The sequence below is a fragment of the Amblyomma mixtum genome, chromosome 7, assembly GCF_055824585.1.
Source record: "Amblyomma mixtum isolate Tamu chromosome 7, ASM5582458v1, whole genome shotgun sequence".
Classification (NCBI taxonomy): Eukaryota; Metazoa; Arthropoda; class Arachnida; order Ixodida; family Ixodidae; genus Amblyomma; species Amblyomma mixtum.
The window spans coordinates 119,306,007-119,329,281 of NC_143018.1; positions in this window are offsets into that span (position 1 = coordinate 119,306,007).

The following is a 23,275-nucleotide window of genomic DNA, read 5'->3' on the forward strand; positions in this document are numbered from 1 at the left end:
CTAAAATACATCCTTTGTCATTACAACATTGTTGATATGGTAGGGTCCATTCAGTTTGTGAACAAAATATTTCACAACGTACCACCCGGGCGCTAAGTTCCACCGAATTCATTTCCAACTGCATACCATTAGAAGACGACAAGAAAAATGTGTTACCTAGATTTTACTGCGCTCGCCCTTGGGCAGTCGCAGAAGTTGCCAGAGCTATCAAATAAGATGTCATTTCTAATCGCCATTTATAGCAATCGAAAAGAACATTCCGAGCGCAATGCTTTCGAAGCACTCTAATCACACGCAAGCAAGAGGAAACGCGTCGATATATCTTAAAAAGGGATGAAAAACTTCACTAATGAAGCTTAGCTATAGAGGAACAGTTGAGTAAATAAAGTTTAATGGAATGCACGTTTTCTTCATTTTACCTGTGCCAAGTAAACTAATAATCTACAATGGGCTGCTCGTGCCAAATGTCAGTTTTTTAGATATTGGGCAGCACCACAAAGAAAGATATTCAAAAGCAGTTTTGACTGCAAAAGAAAGGAATTCGTTTTGTTGCAAATGTAGAACACCGAGCGAACACAGATGAGGGCTTGAGCCGCTGAAATAGAATCAAAATTCCAAGACTCCAGAAAAACATTAACCACAAGGTATAAAGTTCCTTCACCATATCTATGATACTTTTCTAGATGTATGCACATTAAAAACAAATGATCCCATGTACACTCTTCGAACTCCTTAATTTGGCCCATCCCTTTCTGAGGCTCTGAATATGGCCATCAAATGCTGCGCCATAACGTACCAGTACCACTAGATGAACTTGTTGCGATCAATGTACTGTCACCTGCAGTCTGCAAGATAATCGTCACATTTGTGTTACTTGTGCTTCAAGCTGCATTTGATCGCCTGATGCGTCTTTTTTTCTGGAACTACTGACTGTCACCCTTTACTTTATGGCTCATTTGTTCATAAAATTTACCTGTATGTACATCTTAGGTCACAAATGTTTTGAGCTTTATTTTGGAATGCAAATCATTTCCGCTTTCTTTTCGTGCGCACGTGTCCATTCACGCTGCAAGCCATGTATGCCAGAGGGCTCAGGTTGTTTCAAGAGGAAATTTTTTTCCACTTTTACCTAGGCCAACCTTCATTTTTTGGCGAATATAAACACATGATTGGTTGACTGATATGTAGAACTTCAGATTCATACTTGTTAAATGATAACCCGAAAATATAGTAACAGTCGTCAGCGATGGCGCTTGACCTCATCAAATTAAGTTCTACATCCTAAACGAGGTAACGCTCAATGACTGTGATGTTACATGCGGACGAAACGCAGGGTTTGCAAAGCCACTGCAACAGAGCTAGAATCGCAGCATCAGCCACCGATTTCATTTTCTCATCGCTGACGTGGATAGGTATGGCTCCACTAGGAAAGGAACATTTGGCTCCAAGAGCAGTTAGCAGCAGGCGTTTTGAGCTTCTTCTTTCTTGCGAGATCTTAAATTTCAGGATTAGAATCGGCCTGGTCTTCAGCACTGAAAGTAAACAAAGATAAAGAGGCGTGTGTAAGCATCACAGCGTTAAGTGTGAGTTGTTAAAAACTTCCCGAAAGCTGCGGCCAATAGTGCACTGTTGCGTCATTTAGCTGCTGCAGAAGGCATGTGAAAAAGAAGAGGGTATCTGCAACAAATTAATCCCTTTTCTAACGCACAAATAAGTAGCTCCACGACCAATTTGGCGAAACATTAGTGTGATTTTGTTCAGCAATGTTAGGCAGACAAGTTAGTGTCAAAACGCCATTTCATTCGCTCAATTAATAAGTTTTGTCTTTACCTTTTAAGAAATATAGATCATAGCAGCACCAGTAGTAATATTAGTAGCAGCAGTACAGTGGGTGGTGTGAGCAGGAATGGCAGTATATATGTTTTGAAGAAAATGTAGAGTTTTATATGCAAGAGACGCCTCTCTCCGATATTCCAGCAGTGAACACTTAATGTATTTTGCACACTGAGGCAGTTGAATGACAGAGGAAATCCACGCCGCATATAGCTTGGTGGGAATCCGGTTTTGTTGCCTGAGAAACACAGGGTCATTGCAGTTTCAGGCACAGAGAGGTCGTTGAATGCGCAGCACGTTTTAACCAATTCTTGATATGCACGGGAGGGGAATATAAAAAAATCTAGTGGGTGGAGGAGTACAAGAGCGGTACGTGATCTCAAAGCAACCTCTTTAGAAACCGCAGCTCAGTATAAAAAAGCTCATTCTCAGATCGGCCTTTATCGTTATTGTCTTCTGCGACACGCGCACACGGCCATAAACCTACTAGTCTGTAAATACAGAGGGACCATAAATATAGGATTCAGTTAACATAAGTTTTGGTCCACGTGCAAGAAGCAAGCCTTGCTGCCAACGTTTTACTACTCGTTGTCTTAGACAAGGAGGCAACAACAGCCGCAGGGTTCTAAAGGAAGCATCCATCATTAGGTCAGTCTGCCAGAACAAGGTAAACAAAAAGATGCCGCATAAACACTGGCTAAAGAGCTCTAGAGTACTTCTACAGGTGCACGCAGTTTCACTGAGACCGGCCACTGCAGCTGCAACCTGCAACCTGCTCTTTAAAGCTACTCTTGATGGTATTCTCGCAGAATTTGAAGATTTCTGAACCTATGCTATGTTTTCGGGGCTCATTAAGCTAGGCAGAATTTGTACTAAACTACGCAGAAAAATAGATGACAAGAAACAATGCGCAGGCCATGGGAGATGCCAGGTAAAAGATAATGTATCTTTTCTTCCATGCACAAAAGAAGTTGCGTGCAGGGTTCCATTCACATGTAGCAAGAAATATATCGGCAAAACAGGAAGATGTCTCAACATGAGCTACGCAGACATGAAAACTCATCAGACAAAGCCCCCCCCCCCCCCCCCCCCCCCCCTTCAACCTAGCATACACCACAAGGAATGAAGCCATAAGCCCCCTTTGCACCCTCCTTGCATGCCGTTGTTCAATGATGGATCAGCGTTGTACGCACAAGCATACAGAAAAATTTACGAGAGAATTAAAAGAAGCCTACCTCATTCATAAGAACTCTGACACGTGTGTAAGCACCCCTTCGGTTGTCATTCGCTCCCGAAAAATCGCATATCTTGCCCAAGCTGGTTGATGCGAATGTTTTTATCTGGGAATATGCGCACTTGGTTGTCGCAACATTTTTTGGTCATGTAAAGGCGAGTCCAATAAATAAAGCAGTTCATAGTCAGCGTTCTCCTATCTACTCACTTTTCCTTCGTTCGTTGCGCTGTGTTTAAGAATGTTGCACCACCTAGCTCAACTCTCCGTGCTATTAAAGACCACATATACCTCTTCAGAATGCAATATGTGCGGAATTGGCGATTCTCTATTTTACATGCACAGATGCCTGGCCGTCCTCCTACCGTTTTTGAGGCAATGGTGCAGCGGTTCAGCGATTCGCCGTAGCCCCGGCAGGCAAGCCACCTTAAGGGGACTGGGAAAGCCATGTTGTTTCTTCCCGAGCAACATCTCCCTATCAATCATTAATTAAACCGCCACCGGCACCGTGGACAGGTCGTGATGACGTCACGAGATCACCTGACCTACGTGGCAGGAGGGCCACTTGTTTTCTTGCTCATGCGCCTGACGACGACAACGAAGCCGGTTTTTGTGCAAAACTGGCGCCTTAACGCTGTGGCGTTAAAACTCGCCCATTGGCTTGATGGTGACATCACCAGTCAGATAATACCTTTTGGCTGGAGGGAAATAGCAACCAGAGCGGAAAATTCTTAGTGGCTAAAGGTAGCCCTGCTGAAAAAAAGTTCTATGATGCAATAACCTCATATATCATTCATCACAGAATTTCATAAAATCTTTATGACATATCATACAATCTGTATGATATATCATACAATTCGTATGATATATCATACTGATTGTATGATATGTCATACAGATTGTATGATATTCTATGATGAATGATCTATGAGGTTATTGCATCATAGAACTTTTTTTCAGCAGGGAGGTGACGTCACTAACACAGAAGTGACGCCACCGTACCGGAAATGGCGTCTCTTAGTGCAAAGGCATCCACAGCTTCTAATTCTTTGTATTGCTAACCAATCCAGTAATTAGGTCCCCCTGTGAATATTTTTTTTTGTCACTCGACAACAGTTTATGTGTTCCCAAAGTCATCAACTGTCCAATTTAAGAGGTCTAACTTCTTTTGAAAAACACCACCAACAAAACTTTTCCGTACCTATCGGAGCTGCTCGTCTCGCTGAGCTCCGAAGAATCAGCCTCGTCTGCTGTTTTCGTGTGAGTGGTGCTGACCCTGTCGAACGGGACGCACACGCCGGCGACCACCTGGAAAGCGAGCGTATCGCAGAAGCAGGCGCCGTCCACGCAGTTGGCCTCGCCTAAGCACGGAGCCCTGGCGGCGCACCGGTCGCCCACGTAGCCCGCTAGAGACGAGAGCAAGGACATTATTTCGCTGGGTAAGTCTGGTGATCTCTCCTAGGTAGCAAATACAAAATTACAAAGCCAACGAACGGACATTGAGGCTATTTGGAAGATGCTGAAAACGCTTTCTTAAAACATGTTCATATTCCTGTAGTGCGAGATCGCTGGCCATTCCGGTATGCTACTTTTCCAAAAGCAATTATGTAGATCTGAAATCTAGAGTCGTATAATTATCAATACCTGAGTGATTAGGATTAGGATAGAAGGAAAGGGAAGTGAGGGGCTTGTTATGACACCTACGAAGTAATCTAACAGCCAGCGAAATTAAGGAGCGGGGTGGAACTTTTTTTTTAATTCGCGGTGTTTATTGATGTCAGAATTATGGCGTCGTTATTTCATCGCTTATAGGTAATTGACTAGAAAGCAGAAAAAAACAACCAAACCGCGCCGGTGGAATACCAAACTATTACTTCCCGATTTCACCTACGGTGCTCCATGAACGGAGCTAAGGCGAATAGTTTAGAACTTCTATTTGGGCTAGATGGTTCATTGTACTCGAAAATGGAAAAAACAGTAGCGCCGAAGAACACACACACACAGCTCAAGAGCGACGTAGGACAAGCGCTTGTCTTACGTCGTTCTTGAGCTGTGTGTGTGTGTGTGTGTGTTTTTTGCCGCTACTGTTTTTCCATTTTCGAGCTAAGGCGACGGCTCTCCAGTGTGCTGTTTTTCAGGTCTATTTGCGTTCTTGTTTTTCCTTCTGCTTTGTGATAAGTAATATATAAGCGATGAAATAATTACACTAATAATATCCTATTCATCAACACGGTAAATCAAAAAAGATATTCCCCTGAGCCCCTTCGTTCCGTTAGCTGTTGGCTTCCTTCGCATGAATAAAAGAGTTAGTTCTGCTAGCCATTAACGACAAAACTGAGCACTCACACTGCACAAAACTTTGCGCACGCCTACTAGCCATTAGCTGCTACAGTGAAATAGAGTAAGAACCTCGTTACGACCTGCCATGCAAGACCACGTGTGAAATGCAAGTGGAGAGGAGAATTTCTCTCTTTCCACTTAGCCCCGCTCCCGACTCAGTATCTCCTCCTTCTATGGTAGCCAGTTTCGTGTCTTTCCCTCCTCTACCCTAGAGGAGGAGAGGGAATTTCCTTACCTCCATTCGCCACCTGCCCACCGTGACAGGTAGCATCTGGCTTTTTGTGTGCCGCCCGTGACGCCTGGCGGATAGGTGGTCGCCGAGTGCGAAACCACCGGTGAGTGTGGGAACATGGGACCCTATCGCACAATGAGGCGTAGCTGAGAGCAAGGGATACTCGTTTCACGTTTTCTTCTGCGCGTTATAATGGTAACGACATAAAAGAGTACCATTATACTAACTGTTGGCATTGATACTGCACGGGGTGCAGGACGCACAATAATACACAAATTTCTTTCATGATTTTCCTGCTGCTGCTCGTGGCACCAAGATCACTCGCAATTCCTCCCTGATGCGTGTACTGGTTTTTCAGCGTAAAATTTTGCATACTGTAACAGTTAAGCAAGCGAACTGCTTTTCAGTGCCATACGAGACACTGGCGCACTGATACGGGACCGTTCCTAGCGGTGTCAACGAGGGGATGCTGGCGCCATTGTTCTTACATGTCGCCCTTTCCTACCAAGAAGTTTTAGAAGCGATGCAGTGATGGGGGAGATTGCCATATGCTAAATATTTTTCACTTGGCTGAATGTAAGTCACGAGTTAAATCATCTCAAAAAAGCGCTCCACGTCGCGGGAAAAACTGTTTTTTTTTTGCAATTTCTGAGAACTTATAATAGCAGCGTCTCTTCTCGCAGTGAGCCACGCTCTGGCAAGTAGATGTCGCAAGAGCATCTCTAGGAGCTGTGTGACAGGCGCATGCGGCTGCCACCCCGCCAGGAGACTGCTTCAGTTGACCAACGAGTAAAAATCGGTTACGCACGGGCGCCTCTTGCGTTTCGCGTCCATCGAAACACGGCCGCCGCGGTCGGGTTCGAAACCGGGTACACTTAAAGGCCGACTTGACCGAAATTTTGCAAACCATAAAAAAGGTTGTTTTTTTATAGTGCACCGCCGTATTATGCTACCCATAAAACATTATATTCCACTTTCAAGCAGTTAAGTTAAAACAGGCGCCATTACCGCCCGCCAGACGTGACGCATGTTTGAGACTCGAGTCCTGACAGGTTTGGAGCATCTGCTCGTTGCGGCTCGTGCAAAGCACTGGTACCGGTAGCGCGTGCAGCACTTTGCGCAATAAACACAGGTTATATATGAAAACACACATCCTAAATCGGATGAAATGCCACAGATAAAGTTTTAAACGTGTTTTATTTGCTGTAGTAGACTAGAAAACTTTTCGCTCAACCTCAGCGAAGATGACCGCGCCGCAATGCTAGTGAGCGTTGTTTGCCTGACAGTATTCGATTACAGCTTGTGCAAACTTCGAACATATCGAAGGAAGGAGGCATATTAAAATGGTGGCCAAGTAGAAAAAACTCTTCCATTATCAAGTCTCCTTTTTTGAGCGGGCACGCGCGTGCCTACACCACATATGCGCTCTGCTGTGGGTGAAATATGGTTATTGCCTTGATGAAAAAAAAAATGACCTGCCTTCTCCTTTTGCTTCTCCTTTCACTCCTCATTTTCCTCCCCCGTCGAAAGGTTTTCCTGCCTGTTCATAGTAATTTGGAACAGGTGCTGAGAACGCCATGCAAATCAGTAAAGAAGTGCAAAAGTGCAAGATGCCGGGCTTATTGGTAATCCATGATGAAATATCAGCGCAAGGAACGGGACGAAAACACGAAGGAAGAAGACACAGACACGGGCGCTGGGTGTCCAAAGAGGTAGCTCTAGAGAATTAAGCGCTGTGTTAAGCGAAAAATATCCCAGAAGAAAAATTTGTGTTGCAAATTTTTCTCTTTGAGGACCATGGCTTCAATGCGGTGCCGATGGCGGTCTGGTTCATCTGTGCGCGCCTCGGTGAGGCAAGCCACTGCGCGTTGCAAAATACATGCCGGGTCAAATAAACAAAGACTTATGCCCTGCGTTCATTACTGAATTTACCTAGAATCACTTAAGGCCCGTGTACGGCAGGAATGGAAAAGTTTCTCTTATCTTTTCAAACCACACAGCTGGATCGAACGACGTGGTTGCCGGACGCCAGTTGACCGTATCGCCTACCTCGCAGATTGCCGGAAGGCAGTGTATCTGTATTGACTGAGTAATAATCCAGAACATATAATTAAAATTGCGCGTTGTCTTCCTTTCAAGATATTATCCTTCAAATAACATGCGTTCAGGTCTCTGACGTCTTGGACACCGCCTCGGATGGTAATGCTGTATCTTTGTATAATCGACCTCAAGTATGAACAGCGTGAGGTAGTAAGAAATTCGACATTTTCAGTAGCGCTCGTATTGCCTTCCAGGATTTTCTGCCCGGCCTGCGAATCTTTCAGGGAGCAGATACACTCGGTGTACGACGATATTATTGCGCATTGGGCAGAGCTGTACTTGGAATAAACACGTGCATGTTGATTCCTTCTCGGAAGAAGCAGACCTCTCCTTAGACTTTTGTCTGGTGTAAACAACGTGACGTCAAAAGGGTGTTGCTCGATGAGAAAAGCCGTCCACTTTAGCTTGTGAACCGGCTAGGCTAGCTTGCGATGAGCGGTCCCCTGTCCTCTTTATTCTACCGATTAGAGACGCCTCGAAATATTTCTTCGCCCAATTGACCTCTCGTTTCTTGGCATGCTTTACCGATCGGGCCAGAAACACGTACGTGCTCAGATGCATAATGTAGACCGGGAGAGGTCTAATGACACAGCCGAACCCACAAAAGGGGCGCGAGGCAAAAGCGTGAGTCACCCACCATTACCTTTTTTGTAAATAGAAAGGAATTCACGTTAAAACCTGAGCTCCAGCCAGTTGACACCAGCTTTCGAGATTGGGTGTGAAGGCCTAAAGGTATACATGGCGCTTTCCGCATTTTTCGAGTTCCTTTCCGTCGACATGATGCCAGCAGTTAATTTTTCGCAGAGTACATCGAGCTCGCGGTGAAAACAGCCCGAAATGTGCAAGAAGAATGGCTTTCAAGGGGCGCTCACTCACTTCAGAACGCCTGAAACTGACGAGCCGGCGATGCCGGTGTCTCATTGGTGCGTCATTTCCGGGCAGGTTTGTTAGTTGCCCAAAACACCGCTAGGGGACTGCGTCGTCTGCTACAGAGGTTTTTGAACGCTTCTGACTAAAATACTAGACGCTCCACAGCCCTAATATTGAAAATAAATATTGTTCATAACATGCACACTATATGGAGCACAAAACTGGCTCAAGTAAACTTTCGGTCAGGTAGGCCTTTAAGATGGTGACAATATCGCCATGTTGGTTTGAGGGCTCCACTTCAGTCCATTGTGCTGTCGTACGAAATACAGCGCACTGGGGCTTGCGAGGTATTTCGCAGGATAATGTTTGGAGAGGCGTAGACCTGCTGCTTCAGGTGGTAGTTTTGCGAAATTCCCGCACACAGCACATCCGCGTGGTGAACCACCGAAACATAATCTGATACCCTCCTACCAAAAGGCTGCTTCCACTCTGGAGGGTGGTGAAAGCACTAAAGCTAATAATAGGGTCGGCTAGCATGATTTCAGACCTTCGCTCCGGTTAGCGGCGCCCCTGTCCATAGTATAGATCTGGTATGATTGTCTTTAGTAGTCTTGGTTCTTTATTTGGCGTGAAGTTCTTTTCTTAGAAAAGATGCTGAACTAACAAGCTAGCATACCGGTGGCTAGTCTTGTTATGGTAAGTTTGGAAGTAACTAACCGCTATGCAGCTCTCTAAGGCTACTTTGCACTCTGTGCTATCGACCTGACTCCGAGACATTGTGAATACATTGAGAATAGCTAGGATTGTTGCGCAGGAGCCAGGCTGTAGGTTTGTACTACGTATATTTTCCTGTTGGCACTGACCCGCGGTGCCATAGTTATATAGAGCAAGGTGCAGCCTTTTTCCAATGAAGCGTAGGTAAAATCTGAAGGCAATCATACTGCGGAAGAAGAAGGCAAAATGAATGCAGCAGCTTTATTGAAGCTTGGGTAAGGAACTCCACCCAAGAAGCAAGAGGCCTTCGAGCCTTAGCTTGTAGCCTCAGCAAGCAGGCGCCTTAGTGTGGAGCAATACTTTCACGAAAACATTAACAAAAATTCCGCAGCTCTAAAAGCTCTGTCAAAACATGCACAGTTCATTCTCATCAAATTCCTGTTCATTTACCAGTTGGGGCCTCGGGTAGGCGAGAGTTACGTAAACAGTGAATATCCACTTGGTGGTGTTTTATAAGCGCCAGCGCTCATGATATCAAAAATGCAGGTGATATTCAAGACCTGCCGGCTACTTATGTGTACTGGGTACTTATCTCGTGCATGAAATCAACCAAACGGTAACTAAAATTGAGAGAGAGCCATCTGCAAATAAAAAGTTTAAGGCTGCAAAAACGGTTCACATCCAACTTTTTTTCAGTGTTTACACTGGCAGGTAGCGAACGCACTCTCCGGATAGAGGTGGTGTTGCCGGAGATCGCGACGTAGAAGTGTTTCCAAACAGGAAGGCTCTGCCTACACTCAGCATGATAGCCTCAGCGCCTCATCATTTGTCTTTTCTTCTTTCACTGGAGGCAAAGTTTAGCAAACAACGCAAAAATCTAAAATACAGGAGAGAAGATTTTGGTGCACTTACATATCTGCGTGTGAGAAGGCTCGGCGTTCACGGCGATCCGAGCAACGGGTGTTATGTTGGGCTCTGCAATAAAGGAATGGTTCGTGTTACAAAACTATTCATAAGATAAGGTCAGTCATTTCGCCGAGGTCAGAAAAAGCTGCTTTAGGCATTAGCTTAAAGGTAGCATGCAAAAGCATATATTACGGAAACTTACCTAAAATGCACAGAAACGTGCTCTTTTAAGGACACGTTTCATGTTTTCATTGGCCATTAACGTCTTGATAAAGCAAATTGCTCCGCGTATATACATTACAAAATACTCCACAGTTCCCTATCGACTATTATTTTCATCGATATTGTTGAAATGGATATTGATAGCGTGGTTTTTGGTCACCAAGGTCACCACAAGAAGCGATCGGAAGCTTTCCTCTCGTTTTCTCCTCTCCATACCTGGCCTCGAACCTCTTTCACCTGGAGCGACATGAAAGCTACGACAGGCGTTCAAACATGGCGAGCGTGACCTCGACCACAAGTAAGACCGCAAGCATTCTGCCGACCCCGGTGAACACATAATCAATGTGATCGTGTATCATGTGCCGAATAGCAGAACAAGAGATGCGCAGTCTAAAGTGATGAACCGTCAGATTGTTTCTTTGTCCGAAACAGCACATTCGGAACACTGCCCCTAAAATATACTATATCCAGCACAACGACTTGACACTGAGCGTCACTGTTGAAAATCTTGAGAGCTGGTAAGAACACAAAAGAAAGTTTGACAGGGTTTAAAAACAGTTATACCCAAAGGTCGAGTGATAGCTCTGGAATGGCTAGACAGACGGTCCCGTCTCGTCTTCCATGGCTAATGATGCTAGCGCGGCTACGTGGCGTTTATATACGCGTCATATGTTAACGTCACATGACATGAAAGTAGCGTCACCTCGGCGAAACTCATTTAAGTTAAAATGTCAAGGGTTTAGAGTCTAGGATGAAGGCCAAAGGTGAATTGTGCAAAAGGCAATACACCATGCTCAACGTGAGGCACTATGGTGTATCTTTGGTAGACATTGTGCACCATAGGGTTTTAGCTTGGTTAAAAAAGTTATGTGAACGCAAGCTCTGCCGTTCTGAGAAAAATCCTCCACCAGATGACGAGTTAGAGCGATTCGAACCGCTCGCATAAGGAAAGAGTGATGTGAGGATGAGGAGGACGCGTTTTCGCGTTGCGCGGGAAGTTATACAATAGACTCAGGTGTCGGACACAAAGGAAGCAAAGTCGCCTCTTGTTAACCATCCGTCTGTTGCAAAAGAAACTCAAGTACACATAACTGCATTGTTTTACTTAACGATTATAGTGCGAATGCAATCCCGAATCGCCAAGGAAAATGTTTAAAATAGCCCGGCCCAAATTTAGAGATTGCCATCGTGTCGGGCACGCTCGGTTATGGTTGGACATCGATTTTTACCCAGATCGACCGAGGTCAGAATTTCAGGGGTGGCCCAAGTAAAATTCTGGAAATAACCCGGGCAAAACTTGGATGATGCCATCATGTCGCGCATACTCAATCATGGTTTCACTTTGATTTTGGTCCATATCGACCATATATTGAGATTTTGGAATTGGCCCGGGCCAAATTGAGGAAATGACCCGGGCCAAATTTGAAGGTCGCCATTGTGTTGGGCCGAGTCACTTATGCTTGGACACCGATTTTGGTCCCAGTCAACCGAGGTCAAATTTCGGGATTAGCCGGGGCTAAATTTAAACGTCGCCATCGTGCTTATCACGATGAGTTATGGTTGGAAATCGATTTTGGTCCAAATCAGTCAAATTCAAATTTCGGTAGTAGCCCGGGCCAAATTTGAAGGTCGCCATCGTGTTGGGCAGGCTCAGTTAACGTTGGACATCGATTTTCGTCCAAATCAGTCAAGGTCAAATTTCGAGAGTAGCCCGGGCCAAATTTAAAGTTATTGTTCGACATCGATTTTGGTCCATAATGGTCTAAGTCAAATTCCGGGGGTGGTCTGCAGATCGACTTCTGCATCTAGTAGACTTATCGCTCAAAAAGGCACCATTAACTTGAGAGGCACCAGCTTCTTTTCTTGGCCAATAAACTCTTCGATGCAGATGCAGCCCGCATTGAGCAGCCGAGGAGGTTCAGTGGCCGCGGAGTTAGGCTGCTTAAATCGGGGTGGTTGGCCGGAGCGGATACTGGACGGTGACTACCGCGTTTCCACGGACACCAAATGCAAAAATCGCCTCTGTGCGGTGCGGTGCGCATTAAATAGCCCCGCGTGGACGAATCAATCGAGAGCTATCCATGGCCGCACCGCTTCATTTCCCCTTCACTCCCTCCATCGTCCCGTCCTTCACGGCGAGGTGAGGTTTCGAGCTAAAGTGAGCCTGTTACTGCGCTTTTCGTCATAACTAAGTTGAGCATGTCTCGCATAGAATTAATGACCTCTATATGTTAAGGGTCCCTGTGGAAGTTATCCTTACCTGGGAAGGTGGGGAGGTTAGCTGAAAAGCAAGAAACAGAAATTTATGTCAGGTTCACGCCACAAACACCGGCAAGGAAGGTTATAAAAGTTCAATTTCAGCAGAGACACTTGTGGGGATTGCGAAAGCGTTACAGTTTCTCAGTGAAGTGTTATCGAGTAATGTTTAGACATGTATTAAGGTTCTTTTCTGCAGGTAGGTGTCTTTGCGTAATTGTTACGCACCAGACCACAAACCTTGGGGTCTTCTTAGATTGGAGGGGAAATAGGAATTGGGGTATCTGTTACAGCCAGCGTCATCGCTCCGGCAGACCCGGTTGTTGCGACGCGCGTCAGTTCTTTAACTCTTTCCTCTCATAACTTTCAACCCTCCTATCTTTCAACATCTGCATGTGGCAGCGGTTGTGGCTCAGCTCGAGCCAGTAGGCAGGCCCATGCATTTTCCTTTCCATTCTTCCTTCAGTCGCCACAACAACATCCTATTGGCCACTGGGGTATCGTTTAAGCGAGGGTCGTTGCTTCAGCAGATGCGGTTGTTGCGACGCACGTCTGTTACTTCAGTCGTTACTCTCTCTGCATGTGGCAGCGATTGCGGCTCAGCTCGAGTCAGTGGGCAGGCTCATGCGCCACCGGTGGCAAAAGTAAGAGGCCCCCCACCCCCCTAAGTTCCGACCCGTGCCACTACGCGTATGGCCGCCACATGACAAAGCACTTCTGGTATAGAAACGGACCCACTGCGCTGGCCTCTACAGTAGGAGTGTTTTGTCAGGTGACGCCCCCAGTCAGAGTGGCAGGGGCCGGAGCTTGGATGGGGGTCTGTAACTTCATCCCCCGATGGTACTTTCCGTCCGTCCTTCAGTCCCAACAACAACAACGAATTTCTTGCTCCACAGATATAAGGTCGCGTCACTTTGACCTTGGGACCGGCCTCTCATTTTCCCAGCTCTGCATCCGCGATTCGTCAGACAGGCCTACGACGTGTCGTAGACCTGCATGGCGAGCAACGCGTGCCTCCGCAGACGTAACGACGGTGGTTGGTTAGGTTGCACCAACCGCCACCCACTAAACACGCCTGCCCGCATTTATCCGCCGTGGTGCTTTGTTGACTGTGGCGTATTTGCGGGGCCGCCCAGGTTGGCCTTCCCGTGATGCCGATGCCGGGACCAAGATGTAGAAGCGGTCGGCTCACTGTCGATAGGAAAAGCACACAGCAAGAGGTGATGATACTCAAAGAGCAAATGGCGCACCGGAGGCAGCAGCGACGTCAAGTGTCCGATGGGGTCGCTTCACGCAATACCTGAGCGCTCCGCTCCACTCCTTCCATGTCTGGCACCGCCTACGCGTTCTATCTGCGCCGTTTTTGATCCCGCAATGCCCAATCCGCTTTCCCTCTCAGACACATGTTGCACCTCTTCGCTTGCAACCTATTTTCATCTGAAAGCGTTACTAGTCTCATTATCAGAAAAGCCGGCAGTTTCTGTGTACTCGCAATCCCAGCAGTGACAAGAAGCATAGTATGACGTCATCAAGCAGCAGTTTGACGCTCAAAGCAGGCCAAGCAGCGCCACTTCAGACAATATGTATGACGTTCGCCTACATATACTCGCCACTGGCCGACCTCCTTGTGGCGCCAGTTTTCCAGACTTTCGTACCAATATTATAACGGAGCTGTTTGTCGCAAAGCGTTCCTTGTGGTGTCGTAATATTTCTCGCTGCATATAGCTTGCACGTGCTAGTAAAGTTGAGGCCCGTTTGCGACAGGATTTCGAACCGGCTACATATGCACCTTCAGTTGTATGCCTTTCCAGACTTTCGTGTCAAAAGTTGAGTGCGATCGTTCCGCTTACACCATTCGGGGTGGTGTCATACGCTCCAATGTGAGCGTGTGCGTCCGCGTGTGTGTGGTGGAGGGGTGTTGTCGTAATCCCACCGTGGAGCGCCACTGCGCCACATTTCGGCCCTGGATTTCTTGGCACCGGTTATTTATGCCATTGTGCCATGAACAATGAAACATCAACGCTTTTGGATTCTCTCACGTTTGCAGTCATAAGTGGCCTTGCCCAATTTTCTATGACCATCTCGCGAACAATAACGGAGAAGGCTTTTTGCGTAATGAGAGCGCATTTGATTTAATATCTGCTTCTTTGCAAAACAATAGCGCATAAGAGAAAAGAAAAGAACAGGCCGGCCTACGCTGTTTACAGTGGAAGTAGAGAGGAAATGAGGTAGCAATAATAAAAAGTACTCGTGATTTTTGAAACCTGAAGTTATCCTTACATCCCAACAGCGTTTGAAATGACGTTGTGTAGAAGATGTAATTGTGGTGATTTGGCATCACAGTCAAGAAAGTTCACTCCACCTTCCTTGCGGCAGCTATCCAGTTTGCCTTTCTTTATTTAAAAATTGAAGAGTGAGTTTAAAAATGCGCTATTGACATGCTTTTTCTCGAAGCATGACTTCGGAGAAACAATGAGTGTGCCAAAAAGTAAATTCGTTTAAAAGGAAATGCATTCGTGAGAGAATATATTTTATTTTTTGTGTACTGTTGTCGACCTATGTTTCACAGCAAAGAATTACGGATGGATATGTTAATTTCCTGATATATGTGTATATTTTGCGGTAACAGAGCACATCACGGTACTGCCCTTTCTGCAACCATTAGGCTGCCGGCGTTTTGAATTCCTTGAATGCAGTTGAATGCAGTTATCATTTGTTATTATTTCACAGTTCTTAGTTTTCATTTGAATACATGAAGTTCTAAAAGCAGGTAGATTTTGCGATTAGGTCAGACGATACTCGGTTCGGGCGCTGAGAACGAGAGAAAATTATTTATAACGCCAGCATCTCTATTTTTCTCCTGCCTTTTGACAAGAACGAAAAACCCGTTCGCTTTTACGGCGTAGTTTCACGAATGCCACATCGTATTATTGAGAGCCAAGCAGTTTGGTTTCCGGCCAGGTTACATCACTAACATCGCTTGAACAAACTTTACTGAAAATGGAAACTTGATATTCGAAACAAAAATATTGTTGAACCAATTTTAGACTTATTGTACCAAAGAATTTACTGCCATGAATATATTTCTAAATACTTTATAGCGTTTCAGCAAATAGAGAAACACCTTTTAGGCTTAGATTTATTTAAACGGCCAGAAACTGCCTCAGGTCATCACATTTCTAAAAAGAAAGAAACATGTGAGCCGTCCAATGAAAATGCGCGTCACTGTACCCAACACTTATATAAAACTCAATTGTGCTCGCTTGGGCGACACGGCGGAAATGCATGACCGGTCACCGGTTCAAACTCCGATCATTGACCCCACAGCAATTTGTTTTTAATTTCTTTTGTTTTTCGTCCTTGGCGTCTTCGTTCTTGTTGTCGTTTAACGCCGCGGCATTGGTCATTCTCTACTTTACATTCATAGATCCGTGGGAGGTCTCATACCACTCTTGGAGCAGTGCTGCAGCGGTTAAAAGAAGCATCACTGCCCTGAGGTGGCAAGTGCTGCCATCGGTGGGGCTCGTGCGAACCTGTTTGCTATTCCCGGGCAACCTGTCGCGACAAATCATTACCTTAACTTCCACCTCCTACGGAGGCCAGTTTGCTCACAATCCGGTGAGCAGGTCTTCACTCCTTGGGCGTTACCTATAGGTCTTCACTCTGTCTACAGCGATGTATGCCATATAATGCTCACGCAGTTATAAATGTACAGCACATTTCCAGTACATCACACTTGTGTGTCCCAACAGCACGTTCCATATGTGCGCGTTGTTTATCTTTCATGATCAACCAGTGCAAATTTGGCCCCCCTGGCCATTGGGAACCTCTGGCAGGGTATGCACGGTTCCACACACTACCTGATCGTCTGAACAGCAGCCTGGTCAAAACATGCGAATGGCAATGTGGAGAGTCCGATCATGGGCTGCTGAAAAAGGCGGCCCCTACACAGTAAAAAGGTTTGCACCCTTCAAGGTGTAATGCTAATGACTTCACGCTTTTCACACCCTTATTTGTTCATGTTTTTTTTTTAAAAGGGGACGGTGAGCAAGGTAGCATGTTTAATGCACCCATGCACCCTTGACAGGTGCACGGGTGCAAGCGTATTGCCGCTCCTTCAGGTGCAAGGGTGAATAGGATGTACGGGTGTTCTTTGAATCTTTCAATAACATGGCAGTAGATCAAACAATCGTATTTAAAATTATGTGAGCTATACGAGCTTTCCATTAAATGACAGCTGCAAACTTGATGCGAGCAGCTATGACTGCGATTTATGCCTACATTATGTCATGATTAACTGCAATATTTTAGCTCACATGTTAAGCATCACTGACTCCTAATAGGGACTCGCTGAAATGGCATATATAAACTATGCGTGTTATGGGAAGTAAGTATTGCGCGCAGCAGTGGTGTCTTTTGTGTTGAACTCTGTCCCTTCAGTAGCATTCTACGGCTCATTCGAGTTAAGCTTATACCTGCCTGTTTAGTTTTTTTTTCAGAAATATGTGGCATATTGTAGCATCGTACCCCTGTGCGAGCGTGTTTGCTGAAAGCTGGCCCCCTTTGGCGAGCTCTTTTCTTTTATTATATTCAACAAAATCACGCCGTGAACATAATCTAGACCTCACAGATGTGGCTCCACTGCAAGGGAATTCAGAAACAACGTGAAAGACACTTCTGAGTATTATTGTTGGAGATGCCGTCACTGTAATGCAAAGTTTGATAAACCGTCGGCAGCTTTTCATTGGAAATGCTTAGCTTCCCTTGAAGAGTGCACCCCTCAAAAAATTGATCAGCGCCTTTTAAAGCAATCATAACCTTTGAAACTGCAAAGCAGCTGGAAAATGGGCGCAACTCTATCGATCCCACTCTTACTGTTTGCGCGACACGCATACTTTGCACCCTTTTGAATGGACGGGAAAAAAAGGGTGTAACTCTAACGATCCAACCCTTACTACGGGTGCGACGAGCATACTTTGCACCCTTTTGGCAGGGTGCAAGGGTGCGAGTTATAGACACGGAAATGCACCCTAAAGAGTGCAATTTTTTCTTACAGTGTAATCATCGCTTTACCGCACTCCACGGTCTTTATTGCTGAATAATAGTATAGCTCAGAATCACGGCAGGGAGAAAGAAGGAAGACAGGATTACTAGCCGCAGAAAGCAAAATGAACATGGGGGTGGGAGGGTACGCTCGGTCTTCTGGCTGCAATTTCAAGAAGACCAGTTGTCTTCGCTCGTGTAAACGCTCTCATCGTTATAACGCCCTTCGCTTCGTGGAGGGAAGTCCTGTGCGGCATGCTTAGAGCAGAAAACAGGGAAAGTGGCGCACATAAAAGAAAAAACGTATACGTGTTATTCCTTCCAATGAAAAGTTTACGTTTTTCTTTATTAGCCTGCACTGTTTCGCTAAAGACCGCTAAATGACCAAGAGGCCGGAAAGCCCTAGTTCCCTCCAGTTCTACTAGTTGTGCTTGACTTCTTGACAGCTGTCGTCGCTGTGCCCGTGGAATTTCAAAATCATTTTCGAAGGCCACCGCACACTTACTGTGGAGGATATGAAGATATACAGCGAGGAACGCAGCCAGTGAAGCGACGGTTACCCAGGCAACAAAAACCATCCAGGCTGTGGACCTGTTGGGAAAACAACGCATAAACAGCAAGCAATAATTTCGGAATTTGTAGGGTCCCGTTTTTGACTTCCTCAGAAAAACACGACACTAGAATGGATAGAATGGAGCACCATTAGGGTAAAAAAAAAACTACCTAAGAGTTTGAATTCAGCTGCTCTGCCTTCCAACTACAGCGTCGCCGTATTAAAATAGAAAAATTGGTTGTGATATTCTACGATGCGAGGCTGCAAAAATGGTTCATGGATTAGGGGGCTTAACTTCCTAAAGCGAGTAAGGCTACGAGGGACGCCGTAATAAAGGGCCTCGGAAATTTCGACCACCTGGGGTTCCTTCGCATGCACTCACATCGCACAGTACACGGTCCTCTAGAATTTCGCCTCCATCGAAATTCGACCGCCGCGGCCGACATCAAACCCGCGTCTTTCGGGTCAGCAGCCGACCACCATAACCATGTCCGAAATTCAAACTGATTTTCAATTCTTCGGATACTTAATGCAAGTAAAGTTTAGGTCATGCTTTTGGTGCATTTGGTGTAGTTCACTTAAAAGCGGCATCTTTTTCAAATTCGCTACCAGGCGTGAGTACGCTGCTAAGAGCCTTATTTGATCTTATTATTCGGTAAAGTATTTTGATAAGAATATTCAGAACACGGAAAACGAATACAGACGGTTGTTATAACCTTATTCTCTAACTTGAGCTTGATAAAATGAGTTTGAATGCTTATCCTGGTGTTTACAATGATAACACGAAGGATATCAGTGCAAACGCAAAGGAACAATAATAGAACGCTACATCTTCTCGTCAGCCGCCGTAGTAGGCGCCCGGAGACGCGGAGCAAGCCTATATAAGAAGGGCGTTCACCGCTGTCGCTTAGCCCGAGCCGCCGTTTAAGCTTCATTGAAGCGCCCTTCTCGACCCCCGGGAAAACACCACTCGCCTAGCCACGGTCCAACGAGGCAGGGCGCGCCAGTCTGCGGGACGGCACAGTCGTGAGCCTCTAGTCGTCGGACTATCGCAGTGCCCGGTGCACTAATTGTGCTTCGTTTGTTTGCCTCTCTCTTGTGTTAGTGCACTTTAGGTGCAATATCCCTTTTGCATTGTAGTCTCTCTCGAGTTTAACTTTGCGCGAGTTGCATTGTTTTGTTAATCACTTTGTATATGCTTGTACTAGTGATTGTGAAATCCTCTGTATCGTCTCATTACCGTATAAAGTTTGTTTTGTTTTGTGAACCTTTGGTTCCGACCCATTCTCTGGCTTCCGACCGGCGAAAGCTGGGCACCAAACGACCAAAAACCTCTTGCAACTTGGTAGCTGCTCTCTGCTGAGCTTGCTATGCTGAGTCGAGGGCATCTCCTTTGACCGCTACCCCCCCGCGCTCTAAGTGTGTCTGGGAACGCACGCTAAAGTGCGCTAACTGGTGACACTCTGACGCGAAGCAATCTTATGGCGCATACGACGCCGGTCATCATTTCTTCGAATTGTGAGATCGGAATGCAAAGTTAGTTTGAGTTCTTGCGCTAAATAGATTATCGCAAATCAAATGTAGAATGATAAATGTATGTCGCTATAATAGTAAAGAAAACATAAATCTATTTTTTTCACACAAACATAAAATTTGAGAATAAGTGCATGTTTGCTATAGCGTAAAAGAACGTCTTGCTGCCCAAGCTGGTAACTGTTCATCTTTGGTTACTGCGCGAAAGAAGACAGAACACAAGGCAGAAAGACGGGACGAAGCACCTTCGTCCTGTCTTTCTGCATTGTGTTCTCTCTTTTTTCGCGCCTATAACCAAACATTGCTATAGCGGTTCTGCGAAAGTGCGTACACATCTCAGAAACGTAGAATTTTTTTTTCAGAATAGCTGAGCTTCTAAAACTTCACTCTACTCGAACAAATTCCGGCATGCAGGTGAGGCAGATTTCACGTTCTTACGATACCCTGGCACTTGCACCTGCTACAAAAGCCACACCTTAAATAAACAGCCGAAATTCTATTCAGCTAATTAACAGAAACATAGCAAAATTAAAACTGCAGGGCACCGATATATTAATCAACAACAGGAAGTTTAACAATACGCCACCCATTACCACAAAGAAAACCCTGGTTCCTCCTCTTACTAAAACATGCAATAATATATTCTGGCTGGTGGCCGAATAATTCCTTTTTAGGCATAGCGACCGGTCTTCATGCGGCCCGATCAAGAACGAATTTCACTACAAGGATTCCACAGATGATTGTGATTTTTTGGCGCAATGGGATCTGCGGCCCAACAAAACCAAACTTAGGATGGTTTAACAACGTTGAAATTCGGGCTTGCTGGTTCATACTTCGGAGCAATAGCGCAAACAGGACAAGAGACCAAGAAAGAGTAGACACACACGTCGCCAATCATGATGATTGGTCGACAGAAGTCCATAACATATGCTGTGGTATAAAATTTGTGCAGCTATAACAAAACCAATGAAAGAGCACAAGGGCTAAAAGTTACGAGTATGCGCATGATTAAGTGTATTTTTGTACATAAGTGCGCTGGAAATGCATGCTACAGATTTCATTTAAAGCTTCGGCGGTTAAGAACTGCGCTGTTTTGAATCCGTGTACATACGGTTCGGTAGGGCCTTCCTCTGCTGAAGAAACGGACTTCTTTGCAGGCGGGTTAGTGGGAGGTCGGCTCTGTGAATCTGCAGGCGCCCCCAGTGGTGGGCTCATCACCGGTCGAGGCCCGGCTGGACGATGCATAGCTGATGGCAACGGAGCTGGCGGCCGCAGAGCTGGTGGCCGCATAGTTGGTGGCCGCATAGCTGGTGGCCGCATAGTTGGTGGCCTCACAGGTGGTGGACGGATAACACGTCCACACGTAGTCGATGGTCGCAAGGCAGGTTGACGCATAGGTGGCGGTCGGAGAGCTTGAGGACGCATAGCTGGCGGAATCTTTGCTCTCTCGCCGTTGAACCTCACAGCGCGCATCGTAGTCTTTTTTTTTCTTCTTTCTCTGCATCTATTGGTCGATTTTCGTCTTTGTCTAAAGAAAATTCTTAAACATAGATTCGGCGTACCAAAACAAAATAGTTTTTAGGCGCAAAAAACAGACGAGACACATAGGAAGGTAACAGGACGAAGCGCCAACTTCCAACTGATTTTATTGCATGCATGAAACGTGCTTTGAACTAAGAACGAAAACCGCGCAAAGGACGATACACAGAGAAGAAGTAGACAGGACGAGCTCGTCCTGTCTACTTCTTCTCTGTGTATCGTCCTTAGCGCGGTTTTCGTTCTTAGTTCATGGATTACCAACTAGCCCCCCATCGTGCACTCCTTAAACGTGCTTTATATAGCTTGTCGTCACATGCGCAGGAGGGTCACCTAAAGCTCAAGAACGACATGATAAGGCGCGCTCCAGGAATTTCTTTTCACTAGCCCAGCAACAGGTGCTCTTAGATGGCTTACCAAAAGACCAAAAGCAAGATTGTGCGCTAAGAGAAGTGTTTCGGATTACCTTAGGATGTCGACTAAGTGCCACTGCGCTCAGCTTTGTAGGCAATAATTTCGAGGTGTATATAAATTTCCTTGCGCAGCACGCTCAGGCAGCTACCAGGGTTTGGTGCAGATCGAAGCAGGAAAAAACTGTTCCAGGTTTACCTCAAGCGGCTCTTAAAAGCAAATAGAGGGATCTGTGAAAAAAATTCATGAATTTTAATAGATCGTGAGGAAATCGGACTTCAAATCGAGGAAACAAACCGGTGTGGGTTGAATAACTAAGTTTTAAAGCAATAATCAGAAATAAATAATTTTGAGAGAAAAGTAATGACATCGAGAAGTTAACACAAAAACCTCCCGGTTTAAATAATATACAGCTGCTGGCTGCTATCTTTATCGTTGCAAACCAGCGTGCTTCGTTGTTGTGCAATGTGTCATGTGATGCGGAACTATAACTTGTCTACTCTATGATGGTCGTTTAACTCAGAATGGTTAAATGAGCATCATAGAAGCTTACCTCCTCGTAGTTTTATTCGCGGCGTGTGATGCGCCCGGAAACTTCGTTAAACATTTTAACGTTTCGGGAATTTCCAACACAGGGCATGGAGCCAAGGATGGCTTTATTTATAAGGGTGATCAGGAGCTGGACTCGAGGAGTGATAGAGATAGTGATCATGAACATTACTAATATGTAACAGAGAAAGCATCAGATAAAGCATCGGACTATATGACACAATAAAGCACTTTTCCTCTCAGCTTATCTGAGAACATGAAATTAAAACTGCTATTTCGTGTAAGGGCCGCACACTGCGAAAATAGCGAAAAAAAGTGCGGATAGAGCCGTTACTTTAAATTTGACCACGTGAAACTTTCCAACCTGAGCGGCCCCCTTGTATCGGGGGTATTCAATAAGGGGTAGGATTTTAATGATTTGAACAAACAAAAACGCGAATATTATTCAGCATTGGAGGTGATTGCTTACATGTTCTTGAAAAGTAGAGGATGAAGCGTTGTTGACGATGTCACGGGGTAGGCCGTTCCAGTCCGTTGCTGCTCGAAAGAAAAATGAAGCCGAGAAGGTGGCAGTATGCAATGTGAATTCTTGCCGTTTCTCTCAATCTATATTACACCTGAAGACACACAAAATGGCGCACACCAATGGCGGAGGGGAAGAGGGATTGGCTATATACGGAAAATTTACTACAACGTTATGGGTGCCAAGGCACGGTTCTATCATTGTACGTAGCATAAAAAATGCCTGACACATTCTTATTGCACTCAGGAAAAGGTCGCGGGCCTGGAAAAAAGAGCAGATATGTAATTATAAGGCAAGTAATAAAAGGTATGAAGGCAAGTGAAAACAAAATTTGTTACGTGACTATGAAACTCTGAGTCTAAGATGTAGTTGAAAATATCTCCACGGCAGTCCTCTTTTCATGCATGGTAATGAGCGGTCTGC